Source organism: Pogona vitticeps, chromosome 3 (genome assembly GCF_051106095.1).
Source record: "Pogona vitticeps strain Pit_001003342236 chromosome 3, PviZW2.1, whole genome shotgun sequence".
Lineage (NCBI taxonomy): Eukaryota > Metazoa > Chordata > Lepidosauria > Squamata > Agamidae > Pogona > Pogona vitticeps.
Window position 1 is genome coordinate 225982553 of NC_135785.1, and position 22060 is coordinate 226004612.

General features: G+C 42.3%; 1 protein-coding gene across 1 annotated transcript in view; it reads left to right on the forward strand.

Annotated features, from left to right (window-relative positions):
- MYH15 (myosin heavy chain 15) overlaps nucleotides 1-22060 on the forward strand; it is a 305993-nt gene that overhangs the window by 196867 nt on the left and 87066 nt on the right. The window lies entirely within an intron of this gene.

Consider the following 22060-nt stretch of genomic DNA (forward strand, 5'->3'; position numbering starts at 1 on the left):
ATTGAGTAAATACAAGATAAGGAAAAGCATGTGTGGTGACAAGTGAACATTCTTCACCACTTCAGAGAGCATTGTTTCTATGCAGATCAAGAATATAATTCTATGGTTGTTGTAGGTGTTTCAGAACATGGCCAAACAGCCCGAAAAACCTACAACAACCATTGGATCCCAACCGTGAAAGCCTTTGAGAATACAATATAATTCTAGTTTGATATGTAACTTTTCAAGTTCAGTGCTAAATACAGTATTGGCTGAAATCCTCTTGCTTAGTGTAGTAAGTTATAACTAGGGTAAACCCATTGAATCAATACAACTTAAAGTGGAGCTGACTCACCAAATTCCTGCTTATTCAATGAGCTTATTCTGTTTGACTTCATATCCTAAGCAACAGGATTTCAGCCACTTAGAGCCCCAACTTGTATAGACTCATTGAATCAATGGGATTTACATAAGCATCGATTTAACAAGTCCCATTCATTCAGTGAGCCTATTCTTGTTCAGATCAATGAGTAATTTCCATAGAATACAGTACATTCAACCCCTGAGTAATCATACATGGAAGTAGGTTGTTCTTGATGAATATTTTATAGCAAGTAACTATTGGGTATGGAATGTTTTTGAAAATATGCCACCATGACAGGCAGTATGGTATGGATGCTTGTCTTATATGAGCCTTTAAATGACCAAGTTAAACTGGAAGTTTCAGTTGAGTATGATTTTCCTATCTTAAGCTTGTTGGTATCTAGTTGTTTTGTAAGCCTGTCATTCTATCTGACAACCTGGAACTGTCTAAAGAGAGTTCGTTAAACCCAGAGTCGGCCACCATTCATGGATGATGGGCCACATTTCAACTCAAACTGTGAGAATTTTTTCTATGAGCTACCTGGGCAGAGCACTAAAAAGGAGACCAAAACTCTACAACGAAATTTGTTGAAATGTGGTTTTTGGACTGCAAGCTCTCGGAATACGCCAGTCTAGCATAGCCATTCTGGTTATGAAGTCCTGAGAGTTGTAGATCAACACTTTTCCAGCTCTGCTCTAGGGTGCGACAAGTTTTTTACATTCAACAGGAGAGCAGGAAATGACTGGGTCCTCAAAAGGCTTCAATCTTCCTTTCCTCTTTCTGTTGACCCTTATGACTCCTCTTTCTATCCCTTTCAGATCCTCATCTGTACATGTCTTAGAGCCCTTTGTCAACAAATGTGACCCAGGATCATTTCCAGCACACCATGGAGGCTGGTGACTCCATTTTCACAGGGTATTGAATCTGTATCAAGTTTTAGTTGAAACTTTTAAGGGCACAAGCTGGGAGCTGCTTTTTTATGTCTGTGCTTGGTGAGCTCCTATCAACAAAGCAAGATTTGGCTTTCAGATGAATCACTGGGATTTGCAGTTTGAAATAGGGCTCTGGCCCATAACCTGTTTGCAGGGTCAGGATTTACATCTCTACCTAGGCAACAGACCATGAAAGACTTTGTCCAGAGGAAATTGAAAGAAGAGCATATGGAAAGAATTTTTTTTTTCATGTAGGATGGGAGCTGTGAGATATATACAGTGTTTTCGTATAGTTAAAACTGTAGGCATGATAATTTTGGCTGAAACGTACTGTTATCAGGGCCTATAAGCTAGTTCAGAAACATCATAGTATTATATATGCAGAGACATGCTTGGATTGCATGTCTCTGCATATGTAATAGCTTGCATCCACTCAGGACATATCACTGAGTGAGTTTCACCACTCTTTCAGTAACAGGGATGAAAGCTGGCCCTACTACAAGCAGCAGGTCTGGCATGTCAGAAAAGGGAAACAAATGGTTTGTTGTCCAGTTTGTTTTTCCTGTATTTTTACTGCCAGGGATGGGGGAAGGTACCTATGAGATTTTGTTTCATGTACCAAAATAATTCGGCATTGGATATTATAAACCTTTACCTGCAAGGGTGTCATTTACTACTCTAACTTAGGCAGCAGAGTGTCTTGGGATGGTTGTAGATTAAAAGACAGTTCTTTAAAATAAAGTTCCAAGGAGTGTGGCTATATTCGTCTGTTGCAGCCAAAATAACAAAGTCTTGTTAAAGTTGTTTTGGGTTTTTGTGAGTTCTAAACAAGGACGTGGTGGTGCTGCGGGCTAAACTGCAGAAGCCTTTGTGTGCTGCAGGCTCAGAAGACCAGCAGTTGTAAGATCGAATCCACACGATGGAGTGAGCTCCCGTCGCTTTGTCCCAGCTCCTCGCCAACCTAGCAGTTCGAAAGCATGTAAATGCAAGTAGATTAATAGGTACCACTTCAGTGGGAAAGTAAACAACGTTCTGTGTATAGCTGCGCTGGCAACGTGACAATGGAAACTGTCTTTGGACAAACGCTGGCTCTACGGCTTGGAAACGGGGATGAGCACCGCCCCCTAGAGTCGAACACGACTGACTAAAATGTCAAGGAGAACCTTTACCTTTACCTAAACAGGTTTTCACATCCAGGGTCCGATGGTTCTGACTCCTGTGTTCTGAAGATGCTGGCCACAGAGACTGGTGAAACATTAGGAAGAACAACCTTCAGAACATGGCCAAAGAGCCTGAAAAACCCACAACAACCATCAGATCCCGGCCGTGAAAGCCTTCTTGTTAAACTCTTGGCCAAATCTTTAATGGGCTGCAATCCAAGCTTAGCCCAAATAAAACTTCTTAGTCTTTTGGGTATCACCAAATATTTTGTTCTTTACATGCATGGGGCACTGCTTCCAGGCACTATGGAGCCTAGCAATTTTCCTTGCCGTTAAGCACTGTTTAATTTCTAAAATGATCACACAATCCTCATTTGCTGGTAGAAAATGCACCTTTCTCCTTCATGCAGCAAGCTGATATCAGCCTGCTAAGTCAGAGCTGAGCTACGTGGATAGCAGCATTGCTATTCTGGGAATCAGGAACAACTCAATGCAGTCCCCATGAAGCTTCTACAGTCTCCTGTTTCTACTGCTTGTAGTGATGGAAACGAGAAACAGAAATGTCTTGGAACCCAGCATAAATTATGTCAGTTTTGCTTTCTATATCAGCAGGTTCTCCAAAGACCACAGCTACATGCTACATATGCTTGTAAGACTATTATTGATAATTTATGTTGGTATAAATGTAACTGCATAAATCACAGTGTTAAATAGGCACTAACTAATGAGTTGTTGCTCACATTCCTGGTCATGTGCCAGCCACATGACTCAGGGTGTGATTAATAACAGTTGACTGCTACAATTTGTGTGACTAAACTGACACTGGTATGAATTCTTAGTAGGATCCTGGCCACTGACTATATCCTTTAGGTGTGACCTGTGATTTCCAGCACCAGTGTCAACTGGGATATGGAAAGGGAGCTTTAAAGGTTACCTTGCAGCATATATGTGGGATTCCTGGTTCCAGCTGTAGATCTCAACCAGCCAAAAGGCATGTTATGGCAACCCTAATAGGACTTTCAAGGTAAGTGAGATATTTAAGGAGTGGTTTTATCAATTCCACTCCCCCAGTCAGTTTCCATGGCTGAGCAGGGATTCAGACCCTGTCCTCCAGAGTCTTAGTCCCTCACTCTCTCTGTTACACCACACTGGAAATCATCATTTTTGTCCATCACAAAAAAAAAAATCATCATTTTTAGTCCATCACTCATTCTGTTACACCACACTGAGAATCACTTGAAGGTAACAACTTCAGGTAAGAGAAAAAAAATGTAAAACCCACTGTATAAATAACAAAGGAAACAGTTAAGAGCTTTATAAAACCTTACATTCACTGTGCAAAGCATAGTAATCTCTCTCATCCAGTTCTATTTGCATTTGAAAGGAAACCACACCTATTCGCATACTACAGACTGTAAGTCATAAATCAAAGAAACACAATCTGAATCAGATGTGCTGCAGCAAAGTACTAACTGCAGACAAAAGCAATCATGTGGAAAACCCCAACTATCACTTCACAATTGTCATTGTTCATTGTCCACTTCAATAAAACACACATGTAGATCCCTCCAGCTCCCCAAATGTCCCAGCATGAGGGATAGTAGCATCAGTGAAACTGCAGCATCCCTGAAAAATATTAGTAATAAAAACAGTGCCAAAAATGATGGTGAGAAGAGAGTGTGTGGAAACTAATGATCAATCACAGCAATTAAGTGGTAGCTAGAGCCACCCACCCCCTGCAACGCAATGTGTGCTTGGGGGTGACATACACATCAGGGGCTGGCCAATGTCACTCTCTCTCTCTCTCTCTCTCTCTCTCTCTCTCTCTCAGAGTTTGGAGGTAGTGGCTTAGAAACAGGGGTGTGGAAATACTATCTCATCTGATTTGTATCCAAATACGCGCTGTATAAATCAAGACTGACTCCCCTCAAGGGTGCCCACTGACTATCTAGCCCAAATCGGAGTACTGAATAATTGGCACTCACAACAAACCTAAAAGCTGCCCATGCCATGGGGAAAACTAGCAGGCAAGTAAGTTCAGGCAAACGTTTCTTCTGTGATATCCTTCCATCAAAGCAGTAAACGAAAAGTAATGAGGAGGATGGGAGAAAGAGCTCCCCTCCTCAGCATCCACAAGTCAGTAGTCTGCTTGCCCATGCGTGCCCATTCACTGCATACCCCAAATCAGAGTGCTGCCGGGTTGGCACCTCTGCGCTCTGGAATGCCCATGGGTACCCATGGCAAGAAAAGTAAATAGCTTGTACAAATGAAGGCCGGCAGCAAAGTAATTAAAGAACGGATGCTACTTTGACCTACCCAGTCAAAACCCATGCAGCACAGTCAGTGCTTTGTCCCACGTTGACATAACACACTTTGTTATAAAGTATGGTGGAGACTCGGGGTGGCGCTCTAAAAAAAGAAGAGGAAAAAGAAAATTCTGGAACTCAGCCAGTCCAATAATCAACTTATCACCCTCCCTTTGGCATGCCCGGATGTGAAATGTCTGGTTGAATGGGCAGTCAGGGAATATATCAGAATCAACCTCAGCCTTTCCAATTTTTGGTATGAATGAATAATATTTTTCTAGTTACTTTGTAAGGGAATTCATAGGCCTTTTAAAAATCAGCAGTATTTTAATGAGTTATAGGGTATACATACCTACATACAGAGGGGGGGGGAATGATGATGATGCTTAAAGCACTTCAAGTAGCACTTCAAGCAAGTCTGTTCTGTATCCAGAAGGCTGTAATTAATTCCTTAAAACATAGTTTAGTATCCTGCTCAATACCTACCTGTGCAGATTTCAACTGTGGAAGCTGTCATGGTGATCTGATGAGGGACCAGTTGTTTAGCTTGTTGCATAAGTTTGATACCTCATCAGATCAACACAGGCAACTTCCACAGTTGAAGTTTCATATACAGTATATGTAAATACTAAACAGGATGCTGGACACTATACTGTAAAGCAAAACTCTGGTCATCTGGTCATCCTTAGTGCAACCCCATGCTCTTTAGACACACATTAATGCACTCTGCTCCAGCATCAGATCAGAGTGGGGCACCATTGTGACTATTTGAAATGTAGGTCCATTGTACACAGTGAGTGAAGAAGGCATAGGTGGGAAACTAGTGTGACGCTTGTTGCAGAGTTTTGAATTTCTAGTAAAAAATCCTTTTGCTAAGAGGAAAATGGTTTTAACTTCCCCAAATAGTCCACCCGTTTTTCATTAACTGGCACTTACAATCAATAACTCACTCGGGGACATTTGTAGGAGAAAGAATAAAAATGTCTCATTACTTACAATTGTGAACAGATTAGAAGCAAACACACAAACAAACTTCAACAGACTAAAGACTGGGGAAAGAACACTCAGCAGAGAGGTGGGGCTCTCTTTGCATTCAGAGGTGAGAAGGAATGCTTGGTCAGTGCTAGACAGATAGACAATTGCCCCAGCCCAGAACCTCCCCCCCGCGCCATTTACTCAAACCACAGACAGCATGAAAGGTTGCAAATAAAACTCCAAGAAGACTGATGTACATGCCCTGATGCCTCTTCAGTTTTATTTCTTCAAGTGATCAGCTATTTTGTAAACTGGCTTTTCAAATTAGGTGCTCCAAATGTTTTGGATCTCAGCTCTCCATGGTCATCTGGTCACCCTTAGTGCTACCCCATGCTCTTTATACACACATTAATGCACTCTGCTCCAGCATCAGATCAGAGTGGGGCACCATTGTGACTATTTGAAATGTAGGTCCATTGTACATAGCTGGGCTCCACAGCCAAATCTGCCATAGCCTTTTTAAAATTTTTGTCTTCAAAGCAAGCAAGCTGCTGTTTGTTTAAAAGATGGCTTCATTCTTTCAGAGACTATCTGTGTTGCAGCAGACCTTCGGTGTGCAGCTGAACGTGCTCAAACAGAGAAATGCACACATACACAAGGCAGAATAAACAGGAGCGTAGTGCCACAGTCCAGCCTGATGCTTGCATTGTGAGAAGATCAGTTTGTGCTCTGGCAGCCATGAAACCTTATGCTGTCAATGCCCTGTGACCAAAGTCACATATCCCAGGGGCACTCATTTCATCACGAGCATTTCAGTTACAGTAATTGCATCAGCAACAGCAGTACAGTTCATTTCCTGGCAAGGGGTTGCAACAAAATGTCAGTTAGACTTGGTCGGGACAGTTTGTCAGAGGGATCAGATGTGTTGCCGTATTTATATTTATATATATAAATACAGCAACAGATCTGATCCATCTGACAAAATATATATAAAGGGTGTTGTTGTTGTCTGGGGTTGCGAGTAGGGAGCAGGGACAAATGAAACCCTTTACAATTTAAAAAAAGAGGAGCATTTTTAAAATCCAAAAAAGGGAAAAAATAAGTCCTCAGATCATAACAATTAACATGAGCAAGGATGACAGCCTCACACTCTGCGTGTTGACTCGGACATACCTCCCACCGGTTGTGATGGTGTTTCGCTCCCAGCGAAAAATGGAAAGGCTTGCTTTATACGCCTTCATTCAAACTGCATTTGCTCAGAAAGAGGGTCTGGTGACTTCCGTGAGGCTTTCCTCTGTGTAAAAAAAAAATTGTCGACTCGCAGCCAAAAGCTAATGGAAGACATCAGAGGAAGCACTTACCTGTGCTATCGCCCACGCAACAGGGGGCAATCAATCCCAAACTTGTCCAGCATGTTGTGTGCATTTTCACAGCCAGGACTTTTTTTTTTGCCCTTTCTTCCTCAAAACCCTTTCATCCTTAAAATTCCTCCAGGCAGCCCAGCTGCACAGGTGGCCAGCCATCAGTAGTAATGATTTTTTGCGCTCCACCTCCACCTGCTGCTACTCTTTAGAGCACGTTTTTCCACTAGAGGCACAACAGAGTAGCCTTAATCTGACAAAGGATGACAGAACTTGGTGCTAAATGAAAATGAGGGAGGGGGGAATCTATTGGGATCATTCTTTTGCAGTTGGAAGTTGGCTCAGATACTTGAGTGCATATTGCTATGTCAACCTTTTCTGTGGGGTGCTGCTGTGGATTTGTTACTAGTGCCTGAGAGACAAGAGTGTAACAGGTTCAAATCTTGGAAACTTCTGTTAAAGTTGAAGGTTAAAATAATCAAGTACAGTGGCGCCTCGCTTAGCGATGTTAATTCATTCCAAAAAAATCACTGCTAAGCGATTTCATCGCTAAGCGAAATGCGGTTTCCCACTGAAATGCATTGAAAACCGGATAATCCATTCCAATAGGAATGAATTGCCGTCCTTAAGCGAAAATCGCCATAGGAAACATCGCTAAGCGAAACGCGGTTCCCCAATTGAAATACATTGAAACCTATTCAATGCATCTCAGTGGGTGAAAAAAAATACAACAACAAATTCAAAAAGAGTCAGAACAAAGTCAAATTTGGTTAACAAAGGGTTTATTAAGTGCACTTTATGATTTCAAACATTTTAAACAGTAAACTTTATAAATAACAGAAAACCATTTAAAAAACAGCAAACATGAGGCTATTTAAACCATTGTTAAGCGAAACAGGGGACCCAAAATTTAATCGCTATGCAAAGCATGGTCCCAACCATCGCTAAGTGAAAATCGCCCATAGGGACCATCGCTAAACGAAGTGCAAAAACGCTCCAGAAAGTCATTGCTAAGCAATATCATTGCTAAACGGAGCGCCCGCTAAGTGAGGCACCACAGTAGTATGCTATAGCAAACATCATTGGTTGGAGAGCCTGGACAGCTATGCCAGCCACAGAACACAATGCTTGGCTAGTCAACTCAACTGTCTGTGGCACTTACTCATCAATTTCATATTCATTTAAAAACACACATACACATTGTTTATCAATTGCCATTCTTTTGGTCAATATTCTTTATATTTCTGTTATGCATACTTGCTGTGTCCCCTGTCAGGCAAGACAAGCAATGTATTGGTTTCCCTATATCTCTGTGAATTTATATACCTGTATAAATAAACAGGTTAGCTGCAATCAGAAGAATATGCATCCCTGCAATCCTAAACTGAGAGTCATATGTGTGTTGGATCACTTGGAGTTGAGTTGCAAGTCCTCACAGTCTCATTTCTAGCATCCTGACTTGGACTGTAATCCCTGCACACCAATTACTCCTGGCTGGGATAGCCCAGCATGGCTGGGATAGCCCGGCGCGGCGTGGCTCCTGGTGGGGGCGGGGGCGGCGGGGGACCTCCAAAGGCCTTCCTCACCACCATGGGAGGCCTCTTGGATGTCCCCCCCACCGCCGATATCGGCAGCGGCGGGGGACCTCCGAGAGGCCTCCGGCAGCGGTGCCGAAGCCCTCAGAGTCCTCAGTCAGCATTGATGGCGGTGGTGGGGGAGCTCCGAGAGGCCTCCGGCAGCCACGCCGAAGCCCTCGGAGTCCTCCAACAGCAGCGATGGCGGCGGCGGGGGACCCCTTGAAGACTTGGAAAAGGTAAGGTGATTTTTTAAAAATATTATTTTTAATTTTTTTGTGTGGGTGGGTTTCTTGGGCCAAATATGAGTTAAATGGTTTTCAGTGCATTCAGATGGGGAATGAATTTTCGACCTACGGACTCCTACGGACTTTTCGAACTACAGACTCCGTTCCAATACGGATTAATTCCGTAGGTCGAGACCCCACTGTATACTGTGTGTGGTGTAGTGGATAGAGTAACTAGGACTCTGGAGAGCAGGCTTCGAATTTCCATTCAGCAATAGAAAATCACTGAGTGAGTGGAACTGGTAAAACCACTCCTTAAATATCTCACCTTGAAAGTCTTATGAGGGTTGCTATTAGAGATGCGCATGAACGGCCATTTCAGCTGTTCATGCCAGTTCATTTATTGGCTGAACAGTTGTTTGACACTTGAAAGCCCCACCACCTATGGTGGGCAGCACTGAGAGGCAGCACCTAGAAGAAGTGGGGCAGGGACGCCAGGCTGCTGCCTCCGCGTGGGCGCCCGCTGAAAAAGGCAGGGCTTTGAAGTGCCAAAAACCTGTTTGGCCGATAAATGAATCAGAATGAACAACCAAACTACCGGTTTGTGCCCATCTCTGGTTGCTACAAAATCAGTTCCAACTTGACAGCATAAAACACACAGAGACACAGACACACACACACAGACACACACAGACACAGACACAGACACAGACACAGACACACACACACACACACACACACACACATACAGTAATGAGTGAGCAAACAGAATTTGGCATTTAGATATTTTCATAGTGTGTTAACTGATTTTTTTAAAAAACAAAATCTCCATTTTTAACTGAGCTTTTAGAAACACAGAGAGAGAGAGAGAGAGAGAGAGAGAGAGAGAGAGAGAGACAAACAACTGCAGTGTGATTTCAGTGTTCAGTATTTAAACCAAAACAAACTAGTCATTTAAGACACAGATACTACTCATTTGAGCCAAACTCACAATTCTCTAGGTACAACTGATTCTTCTTTGTCTAGGCCTTACCACTTAATATTGTGAATTAATGCATGGTTTCCATTTTTTGGAGGAATCGTCCCTACCTGCCAGTTTACTCAATAACCATTGGAGTCTACAGTAAGATAAGAAATGCCTATTTTTTCCATTCTCTATTAATTTCATTGCTTTGATGAGCTGTCGATATTGAATAGTGGGCTTGCAATTAGTAGAAATCTAGCATAACCGTCTATCCCAGGAGTGTTTAACTTGTGACTCTCCAGATGTTGTTTAACTGCAACATCCATTAGCAATAATCAGCATGTCTGGGTGAGTCAACATGAAACTTGCAGTTCAGCAACATCTGGAAGGCCTCAAGTTGCATACCCCTTGTGTATTCCTCCCCACATTAGGCAAAATGATTATCAAAAGTCTACAACAAACAGCTGTCTGGCATCTTTAAGACTAGCATGTTCATGAGAACCATCCCTCCTAGATCCATCTGGGGAAGTGAATTTTTTATCCACAAAAGCTTGTGATATGATAATTCTATTAGTCTTAAAGGTATCACATATTTTTGTTTTGTTTTGCTGCAACAGATGAAAATGGCTGTCTCAGTAAAAATTGCTTTATGTTATTTCTGGAAAGAAGGAGAACAGGAATAGAACAGTCCTTTTTCTTTAAAAGGAAGGGAGTTGATAAGACAACATTGCCAGAGTGGGAGTGAGTTGGAAATAACAATGGATACTTATTAAAACAATATACAGTGGATCCTCGACTTACAGATGGCTCCACTTACAGACTTTTCGAGTTACAGACTTCTCTGGCTGCAAAATTTAGGTTCGACTTGCAGCCGGAGAATCGACCTACAGACCGGAAAAAAACCCAAAATGGAACAAAAATGGACGGTTACGGCATTAATCGGTTTTCAATGCATTGTAGGTCAATGGAGCCTCAACCTAGAGACTTTTTGACCTGCAGCCACCGTTCCAATATGGATTCATTCCGTAAGTCGAGGGTCCACTGTAAAACCTTTCCGACATCCAAGCCACCATTAAGCAGCATTGATACGATCAATACAAAATAAAGAGAAACCAACCAAACAACCAGACAGATAAGTTGCATTGTCAGTGGCTGTCTGGCATGAAATATCAGCTGATAGGTGGGGAACCAGTGTTTCTCCAGATGTTGCTCGACTCCCGTTCCCATCAGACCCAGGTAGCGAGGCTGATAATAGCATGCAGCAGGAAGTACAGTTCAACAGCTTCAGGAGGGTCACAGCCCTGCAACAGCTGATACACAGAAATGGCATAAGATTGAAAGGGCTGCTCCCATGGAATTTCCCATAGCTTTAGCTGCATACCTCTGTGATGACAATAATATTTTCATTAGTACCCCAGAATAAACTCAGTCACCTCCATAATTTCACAATAGGAAGAATGCTTGGCAGGTGGCTCACTGAAGACTCACTGCTGCTTACTTGTAGATTGCATGTAAAGTGTTTTCATCCCCTGAATTTCAAATGCAATGATGAAACGTAAGCCTTTTTTTTTCCCTGAAAGCCTTTATTGAAATAGAATTACAGAGCCTTATGAAAGAGGAGTCAAACAGTATTGGGTCATCTAATCTATTTGTGCTGCATACAGAGTGGGTGGCAGTCTTAGCTGAGTCTTTGAAGCCTCTTTCTAAATATACACATTCCAAGTTCATTTAACTGGGATTTTATATGCCAGCAGGATGCTGGATATGGGAAGTTTCTTATAGAAATGACCATTAATGTTTTCTTTTGTCCTTTTGTGAGGATCCAGGACCCTGATTAGGACTGCTTTTTGCAGGAACATTTGGTATTTATACCAATAGTGTAGTAGCCTAGCAATGAGCTTATGGCTGTTGAATATAAATAACAATTCTGGCAAACAGGTAAAATGGGGAGGGCAGCTTACCATGTATTATTCAGAGAAATGAGTTTATGGATGGCACGGAAGGAGAACAAAGGGTTCTAAAAATATAGTTTAATCTGGGCTCTTGAACACAAAGCCGCAATGTAAACTGGCTTGAAAATGCTTGAGCAGTACAGAGTCACTTAGGTCACAAAAACTACACCACAATTTGTCCCACTGTTTCTGCTGCAGTTGCCTCTGTTAATTTTAATGTACGTTCCATCAGCGACATGAGGTACAACCAATTGCAATTAAGCCTGGACTTTTTAAATGGATATTTGTTATATTTTGTTTGGCTAGTAGGGGCTGTGTTCTCGTTTTGTAGCAATTTTGCTCACACTACTACTGTGTTTTGCTTTCTGGCATGCATTATGGCCTATACTGGTCCAAAGGGACAGTGGAGAGTGCGTCCTAGGGTGACACTCATAATGACATCATCAGTGAGGTGCGGTGTGGCAGTATGGTGGGAACATCTGTCTCCAGTTGATGCCTCTTATCTCTCCGTCAACCAAGGCCTTCCCAAAAATGGCTGCAAGTTGAATGGAGAAGGGCAGAGAGTGGGGACAGGTGTTCCTCTGCTTCAAAGCATCTCTTCTTAGAAGAAGCCAGTAGGCATATTTTTACAGAGACACCTGGGAAAGATGCCCAGTTCACAGAGATAAAGCACAAACATTCTTATCAGAGGGGTGACTTCATGGGAAATGCCAAACTAACTAGTACTGTACAAAGATTGCATCATGATCCAACCATGTCTGGCTCATGATGCAATTTTTGAAATTTGTGTCATCTGCAAACTTGGCCAGTGAGGTAACCAAGTTTGCAGATGTCACAAAACTTTTCTGGGTGGTGAAGAGCAGAAGGGATTATGAACAGCACCAGAAGGATCTCTCCAAACTGGGAGAATAGGTGGTAAAATGGCAAATGTGTTTCAATATAAGAAAATGTAAAGTAATGCACATTGGGACAAAAAAAAATCAAAACTTTATTGATCAGCTGATGGGTTCTGAGCTGTCTGTGATGGATGAGGAAAGAGATCGTGGTGTGCTGGTGGCCAGCTCCATGAAAGTGTCAACCTAGTGTGTGGCAGCAGGGAAGAACGCCAATTCCACGCTACGTATCATTAAAAAGGGGACTGAAAATAAAACAGTCAATATTATAATGCCATTGTACAAAACGCTGGTAAGGCTGTATCTGGAATATCGCGTACAGTTCTGGTCTGCGCACCTCAAAAAAGACTAAAATGATGACTGGGCTGGGACACCTCCCTTATGAGGAAGGGCTACAGTGTTTGGGACTCTTTAGTCTAGAAAAAAGGCGCCTGAGGGGAGACATGACTGAGATATATAAAATTATGCAGGGGATGGATAAAGGGGATAGAGGGAAGCTCTTTTCCCTCTTACGCATTACCAGAACCAGGGGACATCCACTCTAATTGAGTGCTGGGAGAGTGAGGACAGACAAAAGAAAATATTTCTTTCCCAACGTGTTGTTAGTTTGTGGAACTCCTTGCCACAGGATGTGGAGATGGCATCTGGCCTAGATGCATTGAAAAGGGGATTGGACAGATTCCTGGAGGAAAAACCCATTGCAGACTACAAACCATGATGGGGATGTATCATCTTCAGGCTTAAAAGGATGATACCTCAAAATGCCAGATGCAGGGGAGGCGTATCAGGAGATAGCTATCTAGTTGTTTTGTGTGCTCCCAGAGGCATCTGGTGGACTAGGAAGGCCCTTGGCCTGATCCAGCAGGGCTCTTATGTTCTTATATCTCTTACCCATGTTACAGTCAGTATATACACAGTATGTGGAGCTACTGCTACAAGGAAAAGTGAAAAACATAGTACTAACTGTTACAGCAAGGACTTTAAGCCTACCATGTCCAAAATAAATGGTGTTATGAGTGACAGGAACAGTTGAATATTTTGGATAGCTCTGCTTTCCATATGTCTTATTACAGAAGCCCAAAAAGCTGGCTTCTTTTTCTGATTGTTTGCTCAAGCAGTCATTATTGAAATCAGGGTGAGTCTGCCTCCTAGTAGCTAGGGTAGATCAAACAGGAAGTGATCCCAGGAAAGAAACAGGTGAGGCTAAGTAAATGTAGCAATCTTCATATAGAACCGGAAAAAAGGAGGTTGGGGGGAACCCTTGGGTTACATAAAAGCCTATTCCTGCCCGCTATTTCAGACAACTTGCTACATTGGCCTGTGCTCTTAAAGTCATAAAATTACAGAATGATTCAGTTGGAAGGGGGTCTGTATGGCCATCAGGTCCAACCCCCTGCTCAAGGCAGGAACCCATATCAAAGCAGATTTGACAAATGGCTGTCCAATTTTCTCTTGAATGGCTCCAGTGTTGGAGCACTTACCACTTCCAAAGGGAATTGGTTCCATTGTCGTACTGCTCTAACATGTAAGAAATTTTCCTGATATTCAGCCTAAATTTGTCTTCCTGTCGTTTTAGCCCATTATTACGTGTCCTGTACTCTGAAATGGTCAAGAACAAATCCTGCCCTTCCACTTTATGACTTTTATGTATGTATGTATGTATGTATGTATGTATGTATGTATGTATGTATGTATGTATGTATGTATGTATGTATGTATGTATGTATGTATGTATGTATGCATGCATGCATGCATGTATGTGTGTGTGTGTGTGTGTGTGTGTGTGTGTGTGTGTGTCTGTCTGTCTGTCTGTCTGTCTGTCTGTCTGTCTGTCTATCTATCTATCTATCTATCTATCTATCTATCTATCTATCTATCTATCTATCTATCTATCTATCTATCTATCTATCTATCTATCTATCTATTTATTATACTGCCCATCTGGACAAGAGCCACTCTGGGCAATTCACAATGGACAACAATTCTAATAAAACAATTTTAAATTACATCAACATACATTTCAAAGTAATAAAAACAACCTACTGTATATTCGACATTCTAACTTAAATACAATATAATAACATGTTTAAAACGTTTAATAAAACATTGAAACGGCAGTAATCAGTTAACTTAGCGGCTGTTAGATTCCCTGTGTTCTGTAGGTAGAGTGATCTGAAAGTCCTGTCTAAATAACCAGGTTTTAAAAGTTTATTAAAGGTCACTAATGAAGGGGTCAGGCAAATATTGGGTGGTCAGTGGCTCCAGTGATAGGATGCAAGCATCAAGAAGGCCCAGTTCCTTGTCTTCTCCCTTCTGGCTCCCCTCGGGGTCAACACCCAGCCTGGGATGTATGGGTAAGACAGACAGATCCTATTGGAAGAAGACATTTTGCCAGGTATCAAGGTCCCAAACTGTTTAGGGATCTGTATGTTAGCATCATCACCTTGAAGCTGGCACAGAAATGGAAAGGTGGTCAGTGTAAGGTGGCCAGAATTGGGGAGATGTGTTGCGATCTATTTACTCCACTCAATAAACTGGCCACCATGTTCTGGACATGCTGAAGTTTCGTCATCAGCCTCATGGCTAGTCCCAAACAGAGAGTATTATAGTTGTTCTCGAGACTCTCAGTGGATGGACCAACATGGTGAGGGAGCCAGTGTCAAGATAGGGATGCAGCTGAGCTATCCGCCTGAAATGGAAATAGGCAGAGAAGACCACAGATGCTATCTGAGTAACCATTGACAGTGCTGGGTGCAGCAGTATGCCCAGATTGCGTACTTCATCCTTAGTAGGGAGGGTAGGGCCCCCCAAAGGAAAGGGAGGCACTCAATCTGTAAACATCAGGAACCCACACCTGAAGGAACTCTGTTCTGCTGTGGTTCCACCTCAATATGTTATTCCTCATCCACCCCAGGACGGCATCCAGGTAGCGCTCAAGGGATGAGACAGCATCCACTGCAGAAGGAGAGATAGAGTTGGGTGTCATCTTCATACTGGTGACATGAAACTGCAAAATTCCCGATGACCTTCCCCAGTGGGCTCACATAGATATTAAACAACAATGAGTTATACCTTTCAGGTATTTGAAAAGTGCTATCATATCTTCTTTTCTTAAGGAGAAACATGCCCAGTTCCTTCAGTCTTTTTTCATAGGGCTTGGTTTCCATTCCCCTGATCATCCTTGTTGCCCTCCTCTGAATTTGCTTCAGTTTGTTGGCATCCTTCTTAAAGTGTGGTGTCCAGAATTGGACACAGTACTCTAGGTGAGGCCTAACCAGTGCTGACTAGAGAGTGACTAGTACCTCACGGGATTTGGAGACTACTGTATACTTCTGTTAATGCAGCCTAAAATAGCATTTGCTTTTTTTGCAGCCACATTGCACTGTTGGCTCATATTCATCTTGTGATCTATAACAATTCTAAGATCCTTCTCACTCATAACGTTACTGAGCCAGGTATCACCCATCTTGTAATTGTACATTTGGGATTTTTCCCCCTTCTTCACACTTCTAGTGACCCTCACTGGGTTTTCAAGGTATGTGAGGTATTCAAGGAGTGGTTTTCTCAGTGCCACCCCCCCAGTTCATCTCCATAGTTGAGCAGCCTCCTGAGTCATATTCTGTCAGTCTATCAACTACACCACAATGGGTACAACTGCATTTTCAGTATATCATTGCTATGGTGTTACTGAATATATAAACATTATTTGCGCGGCCCCTACGCTGGGTACATTTAAAACGCAAGTAAAAACATGGCTCTACATCCAGGCCTTCCCTCTTGCCAGCATGTAATCTGATTAGACCTAATTTTCTTCCTTTTTTCTATCTACCATTTATTATCTTTGGTATATTGTCAGTTTTGCCAGTATATGATGTTTATGGACTTTATTTTAATTGTATATCCTTTGCTGTTAGCCGCCCAGAGTGTTATGATATACCAGATGGGCGGGATAGAAATCAAATCAATCAATCAATCAATCAATCAATCAATCAATCAATCAATCAATCAATCAATCAATCAATCAATCAATCAATTTAAAGTGGGGAAAGAGGTAGCTGTAAAGTTCCATGGGAAAAAACAAACAAAATTCAGAGATGGATAACAACTTGATTAGAACCACTAAATGGCCACCGAAATGTGTGGCTGTTTGCATCCTGCAGATCCTTTCACCAGGCTGGTGATACAACAACTGTGGAGTTAGAGCAGTGGTTCTTAACCTTTTTGAAAGAAACACCCCCTTGAGCCATTGAAGAAGTTATCATCGCCCCCCTCCCCGCAGTGATGATATATTTTATTTATTTATTTATTTATTTATTTATTTATTTATTTATTTATTTATTTATTTAAGACACTTAAATCCAATGACCCCTGAAAACAAAATTAAATTCCAAGAGAATGAAATGCCCCCAGAAAAGTAACATTTAATGATCTCGTTGCAAGTGAATTTTAAGATGCAAAAAAAATATAAAAAGGGCATAAAAACAAATGCAGGAACTAAAAATTTCAAGACAAAAAGTCTGAAACTAAATTAGAATTGGAGGAAAATATATATTCATGCACACTGTAAAACGGCTGCAGCCATCTTCACAGGTTTGGCTTGCTCCAGCGCCCCCCTACTGCCCCCCTTCTGCTCCAGCGCCCCACACCACTCCTTTTCGTTCTACCGCCCCCCTGAAAAATGAAATCGCCCCCTGGGGGGCATTATCGCCCACGTTAAGAACCACTGAGTTAGAGGTTGTAGTCTTGAGGTATGTATATAAACCCAGTCCCAAGATGGAGGCCACAGACTCAGTGTGCAGCTGTCAAGCTACACCTAACAATGCACACATGGATAAAAAAGTAATGGCAGTTCTCCCTTTTTGGAGTATAACGATTGTCTGGAACTGTTGCCTTGGACAAAACACACAGGCTGTTAAGTTGGCATGGATCAGAAAACGAAACATGACAGACTTCATATGAAATGCCATTCCCTGGAAACTGTCTCTCATCCATGAGGGACTGAAATGGCTTTTGTACCTTTAAAAGTTTGCTCATTTGTGTGAACATCTGATTGCTGTTGATGCAGAACAGAAAGTGGGAAAGTAGGCATTTGTGATTCAAATGAGTATTCTGGCTAATATAGCTTGAACATTGACATGACAAAGTGACTGATGCAAGAACTGCTTAAGGTCTCGTGCAAAAATATCTTGATTCAAAACTATGGTCAGTTCTCTAGAAAAGGAGCTAAAACGTCATGGAAAATAATCTACTTCTGAAGGAAAACCTAACCTAGAAGTGTGAGGAAAAAGCAGGGATCTAGGAGAATTATAACTGTGATTTATTACAGTGCTACCAAAGTAATCATTCTGTGAACTAATGTATTTAATATCCACTGTAATAAAAAGAACCTAGAAGAATATAAAATACAATATACTGAAGTATGAGCTGTCAGTGTGACTTACGGAATAGACATGTATAGGCTTGCACTGTGAAATTAGTATGTGCCAATCAAAATAATTCCTGAATCTTTCACACACCCGTTCTTGTTAGTCATACATCTTGTGCTCTGTATGGGTCAACTGGAAGATCAGCCAAGAATGAGGATGGTTATTCTGACTTCTGATCAAGCAACAACACATTGTTTTTTAAACAAGACAGCAAAGACACGGTCACATGGCCTCTAAGTGAAATACCATAGAATAACCTTGTATTTTTTACCCAACAGTAATCAGAGAGTCTCTGCCTCCTGGCCTGTGAACAAACCACATTATCAGTAAGCTGAACTAAATTTTGTTTATTGTTTATTTATGTATTAAAATATCTATATTTTCCCCACATATCTAGAGACTTCAGAGAGTGGTATAGACAATAAAGGAAACTTTAATAAATATAACACAGTCCAAAAGAGCCAATTATGAAAATGAATAAAAATCCATAACCCAGTAGGATGGAGCCAGTTTGTGATAACTTATCCTAATCAGCTTGAAAGCCTGGCTGAAGAACCACATTTGAACTTAATGCCCAAATGATCTTACCTTCGGTGCCAAGTGAACATCTTGGGTGAGGACACTCCATAACTTGGGTTTAATAGCTGAAAAGGGTCTCCACATAATTGTTCATGGTTTACATCCTTTTGCACAATGATAATCAACAAGAGCATTCCATCAGTTCATAGTTCATCTGCTGGATTTTTGCACGTGTATTGGGGAACTCCTTCTGCCTCACTTATTTTGCCTAAGGAGCGGATAGGTTTTGCGAACTGGTGGTCCTAACAGTCCAGCTCAATGAGCTTTTTTTAAGCTGGGAAACTGTCTTGCTCCAAGATTCCACCCCACTCTAAAACTCCTATCAACTCTTGCCTGCACAGCCAGCCGTGAAGGATCACGAGAGCTTGTGAGCCAGCTGCAGCTGGCTGGCAGAGTGGTCAGCCTCCTACAACAGGAGAAATGCTCTCCCCATTACAGATACCTGGGCCCATGGAGAAGAGGTGGGGCCAGACACACCCCTCAGAGGGTGAAGGTGCTCTTGCTGAGCTAGAAATAGGAGGGGGAAGATGAGAGCTCAGGAGAGGAAGAACACACTGACACTTGGCAGGATGCCCTGGAATTTCTCACTGATGAGAACAAAGCCTCGTTACCAGGAGAGGAGCTGGGAGGGAGCCAGAGGGCCTTGCCAACCCAGGAAAGCTGATCGCGTGGGGTTCAGACCCTGAGAGGGATCTGGGAAGGACAGAATGTGTCCTTAGCTCCCCTCCTTCCCCAACTGCTTTCTCAAGCTGACTCCCTGGACTTTAGGGAAGCCAGGAGGGGCCCCTGCCTGCCTGCCTGCCCTAATTGAGCAGTTTTCTCTACATGGAGGGAGTGAAGTGACTCCTGGCCATCTACTCCATTGCTGGGACTAAGGCCAGAGGCTTGAGGGAGGAGCCCGGCCATCATTGGAACTGAGAGTTTGAAGGGGCCTGAGCCTGCAGAGACATTCGTTTCTGTTTCATCCCTCTGAAAACCAGAGAGGCATACGGACTGGAAGGACAGCCGACCTCCAGGGGGCAGCCCTGTTCTAGATTCTGCTATTGCCCAGAGAGGGTTGGTGCTGCAAGGAACCCCAGTACCCCCGCATCCTGCAGGGGCTAATTCTGCAAGAACTTTTGATTATGCATAATCTTTCCACCTTTCTTTGTTCCCAATAAAGTCCCAATTCTACCACAACCTACTCCCTCATCATGGAGGGAGTGATGGGGTCCACTCACAGAGCTGTAGTTCAAAAATATATTGAGGTCCACAACTGCCCATCTCTACTCTAGGAAAACTACAAGAAACCACACTAACGTTGTTTCCATGTATGAGTGGGTGGGTATCACTCCATGCCAAAAAAGAACAAGTTCTGTTCTATAGCCTCTCTTTTTCACACAGAGAGCTGTTTTGCTTAAAGTCTCCCATATTTCTGCACTGCTCTGGTAAGCTCTGTTGTCAAAGAACAACCTCCGTGGAGCTCTTGAGAAAACAGATTTTTTTTTAAAAAAAAAATGGTTCACCTTTGTGTGAATATCTCCTAAAAGTTCCCTGAAAGGAGTGTCCCCCACACCCTGTTTTTTTTTAACCCTCAGGACCACATCATCTTCCCCACTAACCATATCATGTGGTGTGCATATATATATGTGTGTGTGTGTACATGCATGCAGTGTTTATTAATAGCCTTTTGGTGTTATGGCATGCAGTGGCTACAGCATCCACTGGGCCCATCTATATGACTCAGGTTGACCACCACCTCTCCTGGAAAAGGTACCAATGCAACCTGGAAGGAAGAATGGAAATGTTTCCATTGGAAACAGGTGGAGGGAAAGGAAAGGAAATACCCATCACTGATGACAGGGACTGTGACTGATCATGCTCAACTGCACTTCCCACTTTCTGATGAAAACTGAAGAAGGCACAAATGGGGATGTACAAAAGGGGTTTCAAAGTGGATTCAAGCACTATACATTATTTTCACTCCTCTAACTGAGCTTTGGAAAGTGATAGCTTAGCCATGGGTAATCACAGTTCCAATGATGAATAATGAGTATTAATCATGTGCATTGTCTGGTGCGGATTCCTTCAGAGAAGACCCAGAGCAACTTCTTTGAGACAAACTGGAGCAAGGTCAGAGGAGAGCAGCAAGGATGATCAGGGGACGGGAAACCAAACCCTATGAAGAAAGGCTGAAAACATGGGCATATTCAGCCTTGAGAAAAGAAGACTGAGGGGCGGTATGGTAGCACTCTTCAGATCCCTGAAAGGTAGCCATACAGAGGAGGGCCAGATCCTGCTCTCAATCATTCCAGAGTGCACGGCATGTAACAATGGCCTCCAGTTACAGAAAGTTAGATTTCAATTGAGTTAACGGCTCAGTTTCCTACGTTATACCTCCCTTATGCTTAACTGGACACATGAAACGGCAGAGGGAAGAAACTTTCAGGGACACTATTGAACAGGACAAAACAAAAAACTTTTCATCACTGCCTTGTAAAAGGTAGAAAGGGACATGCCAGAATGGCTGGAGAGGTGATATTATGCTCATTCACCCAACACCAACATTATCAACAAGCCTCTGGCCACACAAGAAACAGTAGCACTAGACTCAGTTTGTGCATGGATGGATTAAGGATGCAGGAAGTTGCCTTATATTGGGTTAGAACATTGATCTGTGTAAGTCCATTGTTGTCAGCAACGACTCGCAGCAGCTTTCCAAGGATGCAGGAGAGATTCCTTCCAACCTCTATCTGGAAATTCCTGATTTTTCCTGGTGGTCTCCCATTCAAGTACACACCAGATGTTCTTAGCTTCCAAAATCAGACAGCCTCAGGTTGTTCAGTGTGATACAAGTGATTCTGCTGTAAGTATTGTGTTTTTTTAAAAAGAGAGTGATAGGTCTGTATTAGGAAGGTTGTGGCGAGGGACAAATATGGGAGTGCAAGTGGTTGCTTTGGACCTTATGTGCAGTCTGAGGTGTACATGAGTTGCATCAATATTGATAATCATGACTAGTGAGGAAGCACCCTAGACAATAAGCTCAACCTGCATGGGTCTTTCCTTTGGCAGCAGGCCAATGTATTAAATGTATTAAATGTATTAAAGTGCTGCCACCAGGGAGATTTGATTGGTACCTTTGTTTTTAAGTTTAAGGCACCCATTCAATTTTTTTTGGTTCACATGGGTCTTTTAATTGAATAGTGAATAGACAAGATAATGTGTTTTGTTTGTTTTTTTCTGTCTTAATGATGCATGGTTTTATTACGCTGTTTTTGTTAGCTGTGGCTATTAGTTTGCTTCTGTGTTTTTGGTTTTTAACTGTTTTTGTCTGTGGTGTATGCTTTTTAAAAGCATAATTTTGTTTAAAGTATATTTTTTTGTTACAT